Source organism: Ascidiella aspersa, chromosome 5 (genome assembly GCF_963924565.1).
Source record: "Ascidiella aspersa chromosome 5, kaAscAspe10.2, whole genome shotgun sequence".
In the NCBI taxonomy this organism is placed as follows: domain Eukaryota; kingdom Metazoa; phylum Chordata; class Ascidiacea; order Phlebobranchia; family Ascidiidae; genus Ascidiella; species Ascidiella aspersa.
Window position 1 is genome coordinate 7,357,841 of NC_139451.1, and position 16,227 is coordinate 7,374,067.

General features: G+C 37.2%; 1 pseudogene; it reads right to left on the minus strand.

Annotated features, from left to right (window-relative positions):
* Window positions 1-2,561: 2,561 nt before the first annotated feature.
* On the minus strand, window positions 2,562-14,143 carry LOC146141669 (uncharacterized; annotated as a pseudogene).
* Between the last annotated feature and the right edge of the window lie 2,084 nt (window positions 14,144-16,227).

A 16,227-nucleotide genomic window follows, 5' to 3' on the forward strand; every position in this document is an offset into this window, starting at 1 on the left:
AACAACGGCAATCGAGGTCGCGACTGTTCATCTCGCCTCTAGTGGTGGAAACCATCCCATTACTGCACAATGATGTCCATTACTTAGGTGTCTAGTAGCTCTGTCCAATTTAGCTAAAACATAAATATATATTGTTATGATAGATTCTAGAAGCGTATCCCTCAAATCTGATTTGTCTAGCATCTAAAGAACTTGATAAATAGTATATGCTTTCCACACGTTACTTGGGAAGAAGTGCCCTTTCTTTTTGGTGATAGGTTTACGGTGTGATTGCAGTTAGTTAGTAAGTCAAGTAATTCGAAAACATTGATTTAGACATTTCCTTGAGTCATAACAAACAAAAGAACACAACAGTTTACGCGACAAAATTCGACAAACCTGTCAAAATAAAGCAATAATGATTTTTACATAAGTTAGTTTTATTGTTAATGAAAAATGCATACACACATGTGTTTTAACCCTTCTGTCATTTTTTCCCAGCGAAAACGGCTTACATATCTTTAGTACACCGTTGATTATAAAGTTTAGTTGACATAATTTGGCAAAAACATTTTTTTACGCAATCACCTAAAGAACCCTGACATCGTATGTTTTAGAACCCCTGGGCCTAATGCGATCTAATGAAGTTGCGATACAGTTAATAAATGTTTATAATATTAAGTTTACTCACGTCGGATGCTGCTTCTCAAGTGATTCCTAACGATTCGTCTTGATCTTCGGCGGCCTTGGCGTGTCCACTGTCCCTCGCCATCCAGTCGTCGCCTCGTGCCGTAGTCCAGATCATATTAGGCTTGACATCATTCCTAAGAACAGAAATAGAAACTAAAACGAAAAAAGATAAAAGTTACGGCGATAATATAGCAGGTACTTACTGGGCGAGCGAATGTACGAAGGTGTAGTATAAGCGAACAGTTTTGTTATTCGGCTTTACGTAAGCTTACATGCAATACGGGTATTGTAATGTGGTGGGCATTGTACTTATGTGACTGGAGTGGATATATATAATAGTCTGCGATTTATCAGTTCACTATTATATCGTTAACAATTACAGTTGAGTAATAAGTTTGTTATGGGGTTGGGTTGTTCGGTGTCGTCATTTCTTCTTCTTTTACGGCATCTTTTTTATGTGGCATTTTGCTTTTGTGTTTTGGTTTTTTTCTTGGATGGTAATTTTCATCAGCAGACATCTCGGGATTTGTTGTAGAGTTTGATTGGTGAAGACGGACGAGAGTATTCGTCACTAGAAGGAGAGGGAGGGGAGGATGGTGCGCGGTCGGGTTCCGATGTGATGGTCGAAGGGGACGGGGAGTCAGGTGGGTCAGAGGTCGTTCTCTCGTTCCGGGTTCAATGGTATGTTTTTTCGATGATCCGTGGATGTTGATGGAGAGAGAGTGTTGTTGTCTTGAAGATTCTGTGGTGCCGGTGGGGGTTGTGTTCTGTTCCGTTTATGTTTCCTGAATCCATTTTCAGTGATTAAGGTTTCTGCTATTTCAATGATTTGGTCTGAAGTGCGGTCGGGAATTGTCTGCCTCCTTCCAGATTTTCCGGTTCCACCGTCTTTCAGTGCCATCATATTAGCACCTATCAATGTAATCAATGCGCCATTCTTTCTCTTCCTTTGTGGCGCTCTTTCTTACCAACGTTCTTATCGTATACCACACAACAGCGTTGATCTTAAGTTCTGGGCGGCCGCCCGCGGCGGTACATCCTTTTACTTAGATCGGCAACAAAAGTCGCCGACTACCCTGACCAGCATCCCCGCCAATTTATGGTCCTCCGTTACCCATTCGCTCATTTCGGGCCGGCATTTGCGGACTTTTTTCTCTATGTTCTTTTTCGAGATCGGCACAATAACCGACTTCGGTCGAGTCCACCACGAACGACTTTGAGCATCGTGCTTCCCGTTAGTATGGACGGGGCCCAGACCGATTTGTAGCCGCTGTTTAGGGCACACCTGAAGCATGTGGGCCGATCCCCGCACATTACTCCACTGGTCCCCCTCCAACGGCTCGCTCTCACTGGTGGGTTACACCAGGTTCCCGCGCAGCCTGCACAGCGCCAATAAAGTTAGCTCCGGAGAGCTTCACATATCGGTCCTTCACCCATTCATGTTGCCAAAACCTTTTCCGTCACAAAAGGCAGTCAAAAACGGTGCCCAAGCGTCACGAGAACTGAGTTTCTCTAACTCCTTTGTGAAGCTCCGCGCAGGCTTGCTTGCCACTTCCTGCATCTCGGGATTGTCACTGCCGATAAGTTTGATTTACCGCCGCAGTCTCATTAGCGGCGGCACTACCACCGGGAGACTCCCGCCCAAGCCTCCTGCCGACACCGCCGTGTGAAAAGTAGGGCAGCGGTGTATCTCTCGGCAACTTCAACCAGCTTCGCGCACGCTTTTTCTTATTTTGCCACCAAGGTAAGCTTTCTCAAGAACCGCCTCATTCCGGAACTCGTGAGCCCGTAATGCCTCTGCTGAGGCTTCAGCGGGGCCGCACTCAATTTAGCCAGCGTACTCGCTAACCGGATATGCCGCCTAGGGACATTGCCAGAACCAAATCGCAGACCTAGGTGCTTATAAGTACCAGCAATGCTTGTTGTTGGTGCGGGTTAGCAACTTCCCGCGGACCTCTGTTCTTTCTGAAGCGTCCACCAGCCAGAACCAGGAATGCACTCTCCAGACTCATCTGGGATGTCACCAAAATTACTGGATGGTGACTGCAAATAATTATGAAGTGCAATACTTGCTTGGACTGCCATATTTCTGCAAGCTCAGGTTTACAATTTATTAAATTGTAAAAATCTGCCATCTTACAGCTAAAATACCAAACGCATTTTCCACTACTCTGCGGGCCCTACTTAGTCTATAATTGAATATATTTTTTTCCTTTGTTAGAAATCTTCCAGGATTCTTTGTCCTATTTCAGAATTGAAAAGAAAACCTCCATCGCTATGACGACCAGAGTCCCCAATGTCAACCAAAATAAATCTGTAGTGTGTGCATCACACACAGCCAACAAGACAATTGAAAAATAACCCTTATAATTAAAATACTCTGATCCACTATGTGGTGGACATTTTTATTCGAATATGCTTTCCATCAATTGCACCAATACAACCAAAGAGTTTCAAATTCAGAAGCAATTTTGATCCACTCTTTCTGGTTTGGTGGTTTTAAAACTTGTCTGCCAAGGACATTCCAAAGTGCTGAAAGGGTTTCTCTAAGGATTTTCCCAATAGTTCAATAATGACCTACTCTAAAAGAGTATGACAACTGCTTTTGGGAAGATCCCGTTGCCAGGAAACCTGATGAATTTATATTATTTAGTTTTTAATTGTTTGATGTCATACCTGATAGTCAATACAAGCCTCTGTTTGGGAGTTATTGGTTTTCGAAAGTTTGTTGTAATTTTTGCTATATGAGGCGATAGCAATTCCAAAATATAATTAAATTGATCAGGGTTCATTCGCATATATTGCCTAAATTTTTCTGGATTTTTTTTCGCAAGTAGTTTGTCCACAAGAAGAAATTCTGATTGACTATCTCATCGGCCCAGAATTCTCTGCTTACAAAAAAACTGTTTTTTTGTGAAAAACGATAAACTTTATTTACTCAACATACCTGGCTTCGTTTGTTTTCAAGAGACTATACAAACAAGCTGCTTCTAGTTGAACCAACACAACTTTTTCACGCAATAATTGCATTTGCCATTGATAGGATAAAGACATTTTTTATGTAAAATGATGCAAACTAAAGGTGTGTTTACTTTTTTATAAATGTATGACTATTAATCAGTTGTTGACAATACAAGTTGTAAATACTTTTTACCCTGTTCGTTGGTCCTGTGCTATTATTATGCTTGGTTAAAACTAAATACAAGTCAGACCATGATTTGACTAGCCTACTTCACTCCCGACGTTCTTACGTAGGCCCGACAAAGTAGTCGTTAGCTCGTCTTAACTCGTCGTAAGCATCGCTAAAAACAGCCGCTCTGCGTATCCTCTGACGCAGTGGGCATTGGCCGTCGTTATTAACGTTCGTCGTTGTCGGATCAGAAGGACCTAACGACGAGCTTACGACGCCAGTGGGAATCGGGCTTTAGGGATTGGGATCGTGCGTGCTCTTCTGTGTATAGGCGTTCTTCTGGCCCAGAGCCACACGTTGAAATGAGTCGCCTTGCTTTTCTTGGATCTTTTCCTGAGGTCGGCCACCGTCCGGCCCCGCTGCAGTATCTCGCATACTGCCTAAGCATCTCGCTACCTCTGCCTCCCCTATTTTTAAAGCACCTCTTTGGGGGCTTCTCCCATCACTCTTAGACTCTGCTGAAAACATCCCTCCAAAAAGGGGTGCATAATTCCATCAGCATTTCCTTTGTCCGACTTCCAATCGCCAGATATTGCCTGACGTACTGCCTCAGTCCGGTTGCTTGGGTGTATACCTCTGTCTATATACGCACCCTCCTTTTCGACCCTTTTTGAGTTCGCAGAAGCGGTGCTACGTACGGACCTTTGGGTTTCCGCGTGGCGAGTGCTGCTTTATTAACACCACTTTCCGCACATTCGAAGGACACGATCTTGGGACTCCACCGGGAAAACCATAGGCGCTCCTGGCAATTCTTGTTGCGCAGCGGCGCATCGCATCATTCCGCCCCGGCTTTCTCTGAGTCATTACTCGGGCCACCCGTCTGGCTTAGGATCATGGACAAAAATAATTCCCCGAGCATCTGCTTGTACTTCGGGCTCCTCTTTATCCTCCCCTTCACCGCATTCAACAAGCAGCCAAAGCATTTATATTTGGAACCTTTGCTGCCAGAAGCGAGACTTCCAGCAGCGCCATCTGCCAAAGCTCGTCGAGAACCCACCCCTTTGTCGCGAATACGTCGGCATCGCAGACGCATGAAGGCCCTCGCCGTGCTTATACCACCTCTCTCATGCACCCTCCGAGCGCTCGCATGTCCTACATCGAAAGGTTACCCTCTCGGTTCCACTTTTCGGTTGCTCAGGAGCGGGGACATCAAGTCCAGCCGCCCCGTCGGATTTTGTTTTAATTGATTTGTTTTTTCATATTTCATTTTTGCATATAAAGCACGTGCGCTTCGCTCACTTCACCGTTCTTACCATTATAATTGCCTCTTTACGCACGATCCACTTGGATCTTCCGGACTCTCAATTTCTCTGCCATTAGAGTTTCACCACAAGTGGCTATTAATTACACGGACCGCTTCAAGAAGGCTGCGCTTGGCTATATCCTAAATCTAATCAAACATTTCTCTCTACCCCCTCAAGTAGTCTCTATCTCCCGCAAAGATTCATAGGCGGAGAAAATTATCGAGAGCCTTTTTAAGGCGAGCTGAAGCCAACTCGTCCTCCAGCAGATTAGTGCCCCCATAATAAAAAAAACATATACAATTTGTTATAATGCCGTACGTTTCTGAATGACATTTTTTTGCTTCATCATTTATTTTTAAATGTCGCATTCACAACGAAACAGTGTTAATATTGGGGGGATCTAAGCCTTCTACGACATTGCTTTTAGTTGTCGTAAGATCCAAACAAAACCACAAATACTATAGCTACGCGAAAAGCATCATCAGTTCTGCTAAGATTATGCAAACACAACGAAATACCAAAGTTATAAAAACTATTTACAAGTCTAAAAAGCCAAGACCAGAATTGCAATACAGTTCAGTCCAGGTGTAAACCAATAGTGAAGTTAAAATTGCAACAGAAAGAACAGCTATAATAAAAGGAATCGCAATGCTTAAAGCAAAATAATTGAGATCGCGAAAAAAGTAGGTCAAAGTAAGAGATAATAGCTATTATAATATGCTGAATATTGATGGTTAGTAGCTCCTGTTTTGTTTAACCAAATATCCTCGTGAAAACAGCTGGGTTGTGCAACAAAATGTTAGGCGTACATTGTAACACACTCGAGCATGTTTTTTTTCCTAGTACATTACTGTGATGTTTGGGCAGCTTGGTCGTTATTGTCTGAAATGTCAAACTTTTTCCATTGGTTTCTATGTGCAATCCATCTGGTCGAAAATTTATTTCTTGTTTGGCCGACATAGTGGTTTTTACATAATTAACATCTCGCGACATAAATACCGCAGTTAGCGCTTATTAGATTGCGTTAAGTCTGATATATCCTTGTGGGGTGTACAGCGCTGTTTAGAAGAGTTAACCATTGAAACTTTATATTTTTCATAATTGCCGCACAAAGCACATTTTCCACATGGGCCCGACTTTCCATCATCAATATTTTGGCTGTTACATGCTAACTGGCGATAATTTGTAAAGATTACTCCCGAGTGTTTGCGGGTTTTTTATGCGTTATAGTTGTTGAGAAATTAATTTCCTTTCTTTAACCGACAGCATTAGTATCTTGGGAAACTGTTATATATTTTGCTTTTCTTTTTTCGGTGGACTGAAACGGTCTTTCCAGGAACTACTAAGCCTTCTGGGTGATAACATCTACCATGTTTTTAGGAAAACCTGAGTTGTTCGCTACTTTTGTTGAAGTCGGAAAATATTTTAACCAAAAACTATAGATTTGAAAATCGACATCGGGTGGTGTGTGATGTGGCTTGTAGGAAGCACCTATCTCGTGCTGTTTCTTCGGTGAAATCCTTAGTTGTAAAACCGTCTGGTGTAAGATTCAAGAAACTCTAACTGACCTTGTTTTTATTTGGTAGAAATTTGTCTAAACACCAATTAATTAATCTCAGCAGAACTGACGATGCTTTTCACGTAACTATATAGTATTTTTCTTTTGTTGAATAAAGTTGTTTTGGATCTTTTGTTCGTTCAATTGCTTGGTGCAAATGAGCGTAGAACGCAAGTGTGTTAGATTTTAACTTCGTAGCCACGTCCTATGGTATATTAGGTAAGTTATTTTTTAGTTCTGCAGTTTTACATGGAATTGGTTTATCATTTCTTATTTGTAAAATCAAAATGACTTTTCACCTGCAAAATTACATTTCGTTTAGGTGGGTAATCTTCTATCTGAAACCAAAAAAATGGTATAATTTCAAAGCTCTAAAGTATGCAGCAGGTATTACACATGTCTGTTCGAATACTTGAAAACTGGAACAGGGTTGCCACAAAAGACATTTTTTAGATATTTACATTGAAACACTCGGCATAAGTCGGAGGTCATTTTAAAATCAAAACAGCATAAATCAGTATGAGTAACATTTAAACTAACCCTTGCTAATCCGTAGTTGCTAATTATTACCAGTGGTGGGATTCAGCCGGTTCGTACCGGTTCTATAGAACCGTCTCACGAAATTTATGAGATCAGCGAACCGGTTAGCACTACTGGTTACTGTCAATGGATTTTTGCAACTTATTCCATATTGTTTTTTGGGTAGAGACTTTAAGCAAGATAAGCTACGAACGCAGCTTGCCGCACATAGAATACTTAATTTTTTTGTTGATTTCTATGTCGTATAACGCAGCATGCTGACATAGAGTACTTAGGTTATTTTTTTGCTGGTTTCTATGTTGGTATAACGCAGAATCGTCAACATTTTGCCGAATTTGTAAGAGATTAATGACTTATTTGTATGCTATGTACTATTTCGTGTTTACTGGCTGCAGAAGAGATTATTGCAACAAGGCAACGTCAAGTTAATTGAAATGAAGTTATATGATATACGAATTTTTGGATTGGCTTTTTTGATCAGTCTAGTTAATGTATTTATTATGTACATTTTACTATGTTGGTTGGTAACACTATTCTGATAACAACGTTTCCTAGCATTTATTTTAATATAATACCTAACAGCAGCAGGAGTTAGTAGTAAGGTTTAATTGTAGCTATATGCGTAAGCAGAATCAGATATTTAATTTGAATGCTTTACATATCTTATGGGCCCTAATTACATAGTTGCTGCATTTTTATGTGGTGTTTGTGTCACCCACTCATCGTTGTTTAATTTATTGAATTATTGTGAAATTCTGTTAAAGGTTCTGCAAAATTATTTGAATGTGTATATTTCAACAGGTGAGACATGACCATCGTGCTCTCTGAACTCTACTAAATCGAAACTAAACAAACTGTCGTAGCATTTCAAAGTGCATACAGGTCGCTTATAGATTTTATTGTACATTCACATAATTCAGCATAGTTCGCTTTCAATGAAATAGCTTATACAGCGCAGTAAAAACACATCTCGCAAATAAGGCATTCATGACACTATATAGCACAAGAGCGACTGCGTTGGTAAGCCGAAATGCCGGCTGGATTTGCCAGAACGGCCAGGAAAGTAAAATGGTATTGAGGTGAAATATTTAACAATTACAAGCACAAACAGACATGCGTCGTTCCTCTACAAATGCATATTCAATTGTTAAAGGTAAAAAAAACAATGCGTAGTAAGGTAACGAAACTCGGGTTTGGTTTATTGCAGCACGATTGTAAATATAGGAAATAGAAAAACAACAATACAAAAAAATAGGCTGTGATGACTATTAGTGAAAGCAACAGGGAAAACCACGTGAAGGTTGTCATCTCCTTCCCCAGCATGCAAACGAATAGTTAAACAACTCATAAAACAAACAAAAAACAGAACAATCATGCAAAACAATAACTTTTTTTAAACATTACCTTTTTTTTAGCATTTTTTGGTTGTAAAAAACAGAAAAATCATGCAAAATAACTTTTTTAAGCATTAACTTTTTTTGGTTGTAACAAAACAAAACAATAAATTTGTTTAAACAGTAACATTTTTTGGTTGTAAAAAACAGAACAATCATGCAAAACAATAACTTTTTTTTAAGGTTCTATAAAATAAATAACAGAAATATCGAAAATGTCAGAATACCCCCCCCCCCCCCCCTCAAATACATATGCTAATAAAGGAAAGGTATAAAAGGGTGTCATGGTTGGGATAAGGTAAAGCTGAAAACATAAAATGTGTATATTAGTGACATTTCCAATTAATATGTATTTGTTTAATATTATTCAGCTGGCAAAGTGTTAAAATTAGCAATCAAAAAGTGCCTTACATTGTTTATAGTGGTTTCCAACAGTTGAGTGACCTGGCATTCAAGCATACAAAATACTCTTCATTGACTTTTGCATAACTACATCTTGGTCAAATGCTTTTTTTTAAACTGAAATGTGTTATCAAGAACCTTGTGCAGGTTATAAAATAATGCATACGTTTGCATTTTAATTTGTTAAGTTTAAAAACAGTATTATACACACTGTTAACAAATAAATAGTAAGCGTTGATCCTTTTAATGTCAGTTCTATAATTCACAAGCAAGGCACAGTTTATGTATTGGCTATGTTTAAACCAATGTAAACTTACAGTTAGAGAATACTTGAAAAAATTTGTTTTTCATGTAGCTTCTGATGAAAATGTTTTAAACATTGTTCATTTAACTGGTTGCTGGTTACAAATGGTATGTCAAAAGTGGCTGTAGGACCTAATAAATGCACCCAGGTTTAATTAAACTCGGTAAATTGATGTCACACATAAAACAATGTTAACTTACAGTTAAAGACGACTTAGGAATAAAATTGTTTTTCCTGATGCTGCTGATGGAAATGGCTTTGTTTCTTTAAAATATATATTTAACAGGTTGCTGGTTACAAATGGGACTCTTTTAGGTGGTAATAGTGACCCGAGAAATAGATTGGTTTGATGAAGTGATTCAGTTTAAAGGCTCACACTACAGAGCTGGTAAGTCAATGTGATGCTGAGTCTTTGCAGGCATGGGAATTGCAAGATGGGTGCCGATGTAAAAGTCAATAAATAAATGGTGCAGTTTGCCGATAAAAAGTAGTATGAAAGAGAAATGAATATTAGAACAATAGAAAATGCGATAAAGCGATTTAAAGTAATTTGTTTGGAATAATGGTCTATAAAAAACATTTAGGAAATTTAAGTGAAATGATCCATAATAAGGTGATTCAAAATGATTAGAATAAAAAGTAATTTGATTGTAATAATGGTCTATAAAAAAAAATATAGGAAATTTAAGTGAAATGATCTATAATAAAGTGATTCAAAATTGATTAGAATAAAAAGTAATTTGATTGTAATAATGGTCTATAAAAAAAAATATAGGAAATTTAAGTGAAATGATCTATATAATAAAGTGATTCAAAATTATTAGAATAAAAAGTAATTTGATTGGAATAATGGTCTATAAAAAAACATTTAGGAAATTTAAAGTGAAATGATCTATAATAAAGTGATTCAAAATTGATTAGAATAAAAAAGTAATTTGATTGTAATAATGGTCTATAAAAAAAAATATAGGAAATTTAAAGTGAAATGATCTATATAATAAAGTGATTCAAAATTGATTAGAATAAAAAGTAATTTGATTGTAATAATAAATTTCATTCAATGTCAAGTTTTAGAAGATCATATAAAAGTGATGAATCACAGTGGAAGGAAACAGTTGAATAAATGTTAGTCTTTTCATCCGTTACAGCAGACATGTGATTTTAATTTTCTAATGGAAACCTGTCTTGGCATACGAAGTAGTTTTCATTTGCTGCTTGTTCTTGTGTCATCCCTACACATGTGCTGTGGACACCGAGAGCATTGTACCCAATGAACTTTTGTAGGGTCATCACATAGTTTGCATTTGTTGCTTCTTAGTAGTTTTCCCTTAAGACATGCCCCAACGACATACTTGCTGGCGATATTCAAATACTGATCCAGATTGCACAAGACTTTTATTTGATGCAAGCCATTTTGCATACATACAAACAAGGACTCCACAGCTATCAGTGTCTTGCTGTAGAGTCCTGGGTACACTTTCCACGGAAGTCAGGGAAAATCCAAACTTTTGAGTCATGAGGTCATTTATGAAAGCATCAGCACTTCTGACACTCATACTTGTTTGGGTGCAAACCATTTGTACGGGATCAAGGTATAAAAGAAGACGCTTTTCAATGTTTATGGCAAGTAATATCCAATGTCGTCCACTTGGGTTCCACGGCACGAATATCCAGGTCTTGTTAGAAATAGATATTTGAGACCACAACCTTTTAATAGAACCTTTCTGCTGTAAAACTAGTGCAACCATTGAAGAAACATACAGGATATTGCTTTGGTTTGAACTGAGTTGCCATCCAGCTCTAAAACTGTGATCATGTGACAAAAGAACAAGCAATTCTCCTCTGCTTATGTGTTGCTCAATCGATTTTATTTGTAGCAGCGATAAAGAATGTGGACCATTTTTCAAAAAGGTATGGTCAACATGGTGGTGCGGAACTATATTCAGATTTGGTGTGATTTTTCTTTGAGTGTTTTTTTGTTTCGAATGATGTAGTTCCTTATTGGGTGGTGGCAGCAGAAGCGTATTATCAAGGTTCTGGTCATGATTTAAGGAAAGTTTGTTTTGAATTGTTTCCTTCGGACATAAGGTGACAACCTGATTTAATTTTTGCATTGTATTTGCATGGGCTCCACATCTTGATGCAAAATTATTTGGTTTTGGTTGTTTACGGGGCAGCTCATCATGACAAGGGATGCCGGATGGACACTTTCGTTTAACTTTTAAAGAAAGCCTTCGAGGTTTTTCATGAATCTTTGTCTCGTCTCTACAAGGTGTTGATATTCTCCTTTTTTTGACAGATACATCTTTTTGTGAAACTCTTATTCCGGTATCAAACTTGCATGATTTTGTAAGTGCCTCAATAACAGTAGCAAGATTATTTTTAACTTCTTTTAAAGTATTTTCTGATGTGGCATCATATGCCAAATTTTTTATTTCTGTGAGTTGATCTACTATGCTTTTGATCGTTTTGGGGTTTGGCTTATCATCAGTTGTATTTTCTGAATAACTCGTACTACTTTTGTCCTCTATACTGTAGTTGAAACCTTTGGCTGTTCTTGAAACTGTTGTTACATTACAGCTCTCAGTTGAATTTTCTTTAGTTTCAATTTGCCCGACAATAGTAGGAACAAGTGTTAAATAAACCGAATTGGAATACCACTGAGGTAAAGTGTGCCATGAAACATCATCGTATGCATTAAAAATTGCAAACATATGTTTACATGGCAAACAATTTTGACGAAAGTCTGGACAAGTACATTTCGGAAATTCCTGTATTGAGCCAAACTGAACTGTATATTTTTTATTGGTTGAACTGCTCTCCACAGTAAAAATACTTCCATTTCTTAAAATCTGTTTAACACTTACACTTGTGGACTCAGCAATTCTTTGCATGCAAAACTTTACAAATGCAGTTGGGCGATTCCTTAGATAAAGTGGCACATTTTCACTGTATTTTCTGTAGGCACCGGAAGCCCTTAGGTTTTTTTCCTCGTACCTGTTTAACATAACAAAATATACAAACAACAAAGATGATTACCGACTAATGATAGATTCACAAGTATTTTATATGGTAAACCTTTGCTTTCCTTCTGGAAGAAATTCCTTGTGCAGAATGGTCACTAGACCTGACAGTGACTTGTCTGTACGAAATCTCATGTTTCTTTGAGCACTCTGTTCTGTCTCTCTACGCCATTATTTGTTCTGATTAAGCTCGGTAAAGATATACCCATCGCTTAAAAAAAATCATTATTATTAATTTTTGAATATGCGCAACTAATATATTTAAAGCAAAACAACCTCCTTCTCTTTTAGCCACATATTTTCAAAATATCTTTGAAACTTTACATTGTTTTTCCAAATCTCACTTGACCTCAAGTTCTGCAATGCTTTAATAAAGCTACTTTCATCTTCAGCCTTAGCCACAACTCTAATAAGCTGTAGAACCTTATCTTTTGTATCTCCCACATTATTTTCTGTCCTTTTCACCCATCTTTCCCATGCCTGCTCTCGATGAAAGTCACAAATTAATACCCTGCAATCTGTGCAAAAAATACCAAGTAAGTAATGAAATTCTTTTCAAGTAAAATACATCAAAAAACAAAATATATTAATACACAGAATAAACTGTCTATGTTTTACTTTATTTGATTTTTTATTACCCAAGAAGGAGCTTTCAATTGCATTGATCTCAGCATCACATTTGTCCGTCATAAAAAAAGATGGACTCCAATTAGGACACCATGCTTTTAAAATTTTTAGTGCCTCTTCAATATCTGTCTGCCTTTCATTCTGGGTGATAAAACTTGCCACTACCTGATATCCAACATTAGTTTTAACACACAAGAAAAATAAAGGTAGGGCATATTTGGATGTTTTATAGGTAGCATCCAGCAGACAGATATCTTGTCCATAACGAAGAAGCAATCTGCGCTGCCATGCAAATTGGTGGACAAATAACAATGCTTGCTGGCAGTCAATTATAGGTGCATATTCATCAGCATTGTTTGCGAATTTTGGTGTAGTGTTTGTACCTGCTATATAGGGTCGAAAAAAACAATTGTCATCCTTGTTAGCTTCCTCCTTCCATTGATTGACCAACAGTTGGATATTAGTCTGATCAATTTTAGCAAGTCTGCGTTGTGTAAAAGATTTATAGTAGTGATTTTGAATGTCTTTTTTAACGAAAAAAATCTACGATTCGAGCTTGTTGGTGGTTCTTTATTTTGAAAAAGTTCATGAATAACATTCCATTTTCAACCATTTCATCAATTTTTGATCTACTTTTTGAAGTATACCAGCTGCCTAAAATAAATATACTTCCAGTTATGTTACCCTATAATAAAATCACCGATTTGACCCCGCCAGTCTAGTAAACATAAGTACTAAAACAAAAGTCTGCAATTCTGTTTTTTTGAACACTGAAGGCTTTTGTTTTTTCTAAATGTCCTGGGATGATCCAGTAACTGTTAAACAATAAATATAATTGATCTAGAAATTTTACCTATTATTATTTATCACTAATTTGTTAAAAGGACAATACATGTTCAGGAATTTGCTTCAAACTGTTGTCATTGTTTCCTTTTTTATAGTCCTTTCCGTGTTGGCACACTAGTTCCTTTTTATTTACCACAATATATGGGGTTTTTGTTTCATCAAATTGAATTGGAGTCTTTGACAGTTCTACCACCCAAAAAATATGGAAAAAACTATCTAGGTTGAAATGACTAAAAATTTAATAAAACTTTTTACAATGCTCACCATGACAGTATTTACCATAGGAAACAAACTTTGTTGTGGAAATAACTTCAAAGTCCTTAATTGCATTCTCAACACTGTCCATACATGGAAACCACTTAAAACAAATGTATTTGGGTATATATTTTTTAAATTAAGAAGATCCCTGCCTACATACTATTGTACCTTGATATTATACTTTGGTGGTTGGACATTAAAAGAATCAGTAGTTTCCTGCCTGATATCCTTTGAAATATACATACATGTTAGAATAAGCCACAATGAGGATGTACACAAATGGCAAAAATACACAATTACCAGTTCTTCAGAATTATGAGTGGTTAAAAAATACCCTTCCTTTTTGGCTAAATCTGAATCAAATAAACATTTCCGAATCATTTGACTGCAGTTTCTCCTGTATCTAGTGCTATCAAATTTTGTTTCTGACTAGAAATAAATAATTTTGTAAATAGTAAAAACCAATTACAGCATGGTATATTTTATTCAGTTCCATGATATACACATTTTGTGTGATTATAAAAACTTCATACCTGATACTGTGGAAAGAGTATAACTTTTGATAAAATTGCCCGGACAGAGTCTTGTTGTTGATTTTTGTGTATATTCCGCATTAAATTAAACCCTTCCGTTTGTTGAACTATATAAGGAGCACATATTTTTTCATCCCAATGAATTTTGCTTTTCGAAATATCTGAAAGAAACAAACAACTTTAAAAATTCAAATGACTGTATAGCTTTTTAAAAGGTCAATTATACAACTGCACAGTGCACATATCAAATATTCATATTAAAAAGTTAATTGACTTTACAACTCTGAACAACATCACAGATATATTCAAAAATGACATACCGTATTCTTTAGAATAAACTAATTTAATTGTAGTTTCTTTTGATTTTGACATGTCATCCAAAATAAGTCTGGCGTTCTGGTAGGTCTCAAACCACTAAAAATGGTATATAATATAATTTTCAGTTTACTTTTATAAACACCAGTACATTACACAATATTTATATACTTTATTTTTTATATCAAACAAACTCTGAAGCTGGGTTGCTGATAGTTGTCTTATTGGAAACCACTTTGTTTTCTGTATGAGGTTTAACTGGGTCGGGGTGTACTATTGGGCTTGGGGATATAGACCGTGGGGCTGCAAATGGGTCGGGAGGTACACTGGGGTGTTCGGATAGGAGAATAGACCTATGGGTGGGGACGCACATCCGACATTTCCGATATTCCATAGGGTCGAATGTGGTAATCATCATTATTCCTAAAACTCAATTTTAAGCAGGGCTGCGGAGTCGGACTCGGGACTCGAGTAAGAGACCACGTAAAACTACCAGAGTCTCGAGTCTGACATGCGCAGTACCCCATTTTTAAACTGATATGACCGCTAACTGGAAATTGTAAAGGCGGAGTAGCATATGGTGGAATATTTTCAAACCATGTATTGTGTGTGATTGAAATATACATCCCTATAAAGTGGATTGAATATTCATGTTATTTTCTTAACCTGGGTAAATTAGCTATCAATCAAAATATCATCAGCGAAAAATAGTGCCAGCTGTAGGCATTGGTAGCATAGTTTCCTAGAACTGCTTTTTTGAAGCTAGCCTATATATAGTACCCTACTGATTTTTTATCGCCTTATCGATAACGTTATGCTTCGCTAATTGATCATTTTTTAGCTTTCTGTTACTTCATTAATACGTCATTTACTTTTTGAATCAGGTTCTTCGGCAGTCACGGCATAGATTATTAAGGCAGTGGTCTCCCAAGTGAGGTCGCCTAAAATATTTGTGGGGTCGCCAAACTCACCATATTCGTAATGTTTTAGTACGATTTGTGTATTTAGTTTTCTTTACAATGAGGTATAAAAATTGCTGTTTTAGCTCTTAAAGACCTGCTATATCAGTTAACGTACATTTGACAAAATTTGTATTTTTTGATTTAGCGCAGCAAATGTCGCACTTTTTCTAAACACACACCAAGTTACATCAAGTGTGTCAAACGTAGACAGTAGTATAAGGTGCTACAAGAGAACACACTAAATAAAATAAGATTGGTCTCTCACTCATCTGATTAAGAAATTTCCAGCGAAACGACTTTTTCAAAGCCTAATATTCGTCAAAATATGTTGACATTTTACGCGTATAACTATACGAACTGAG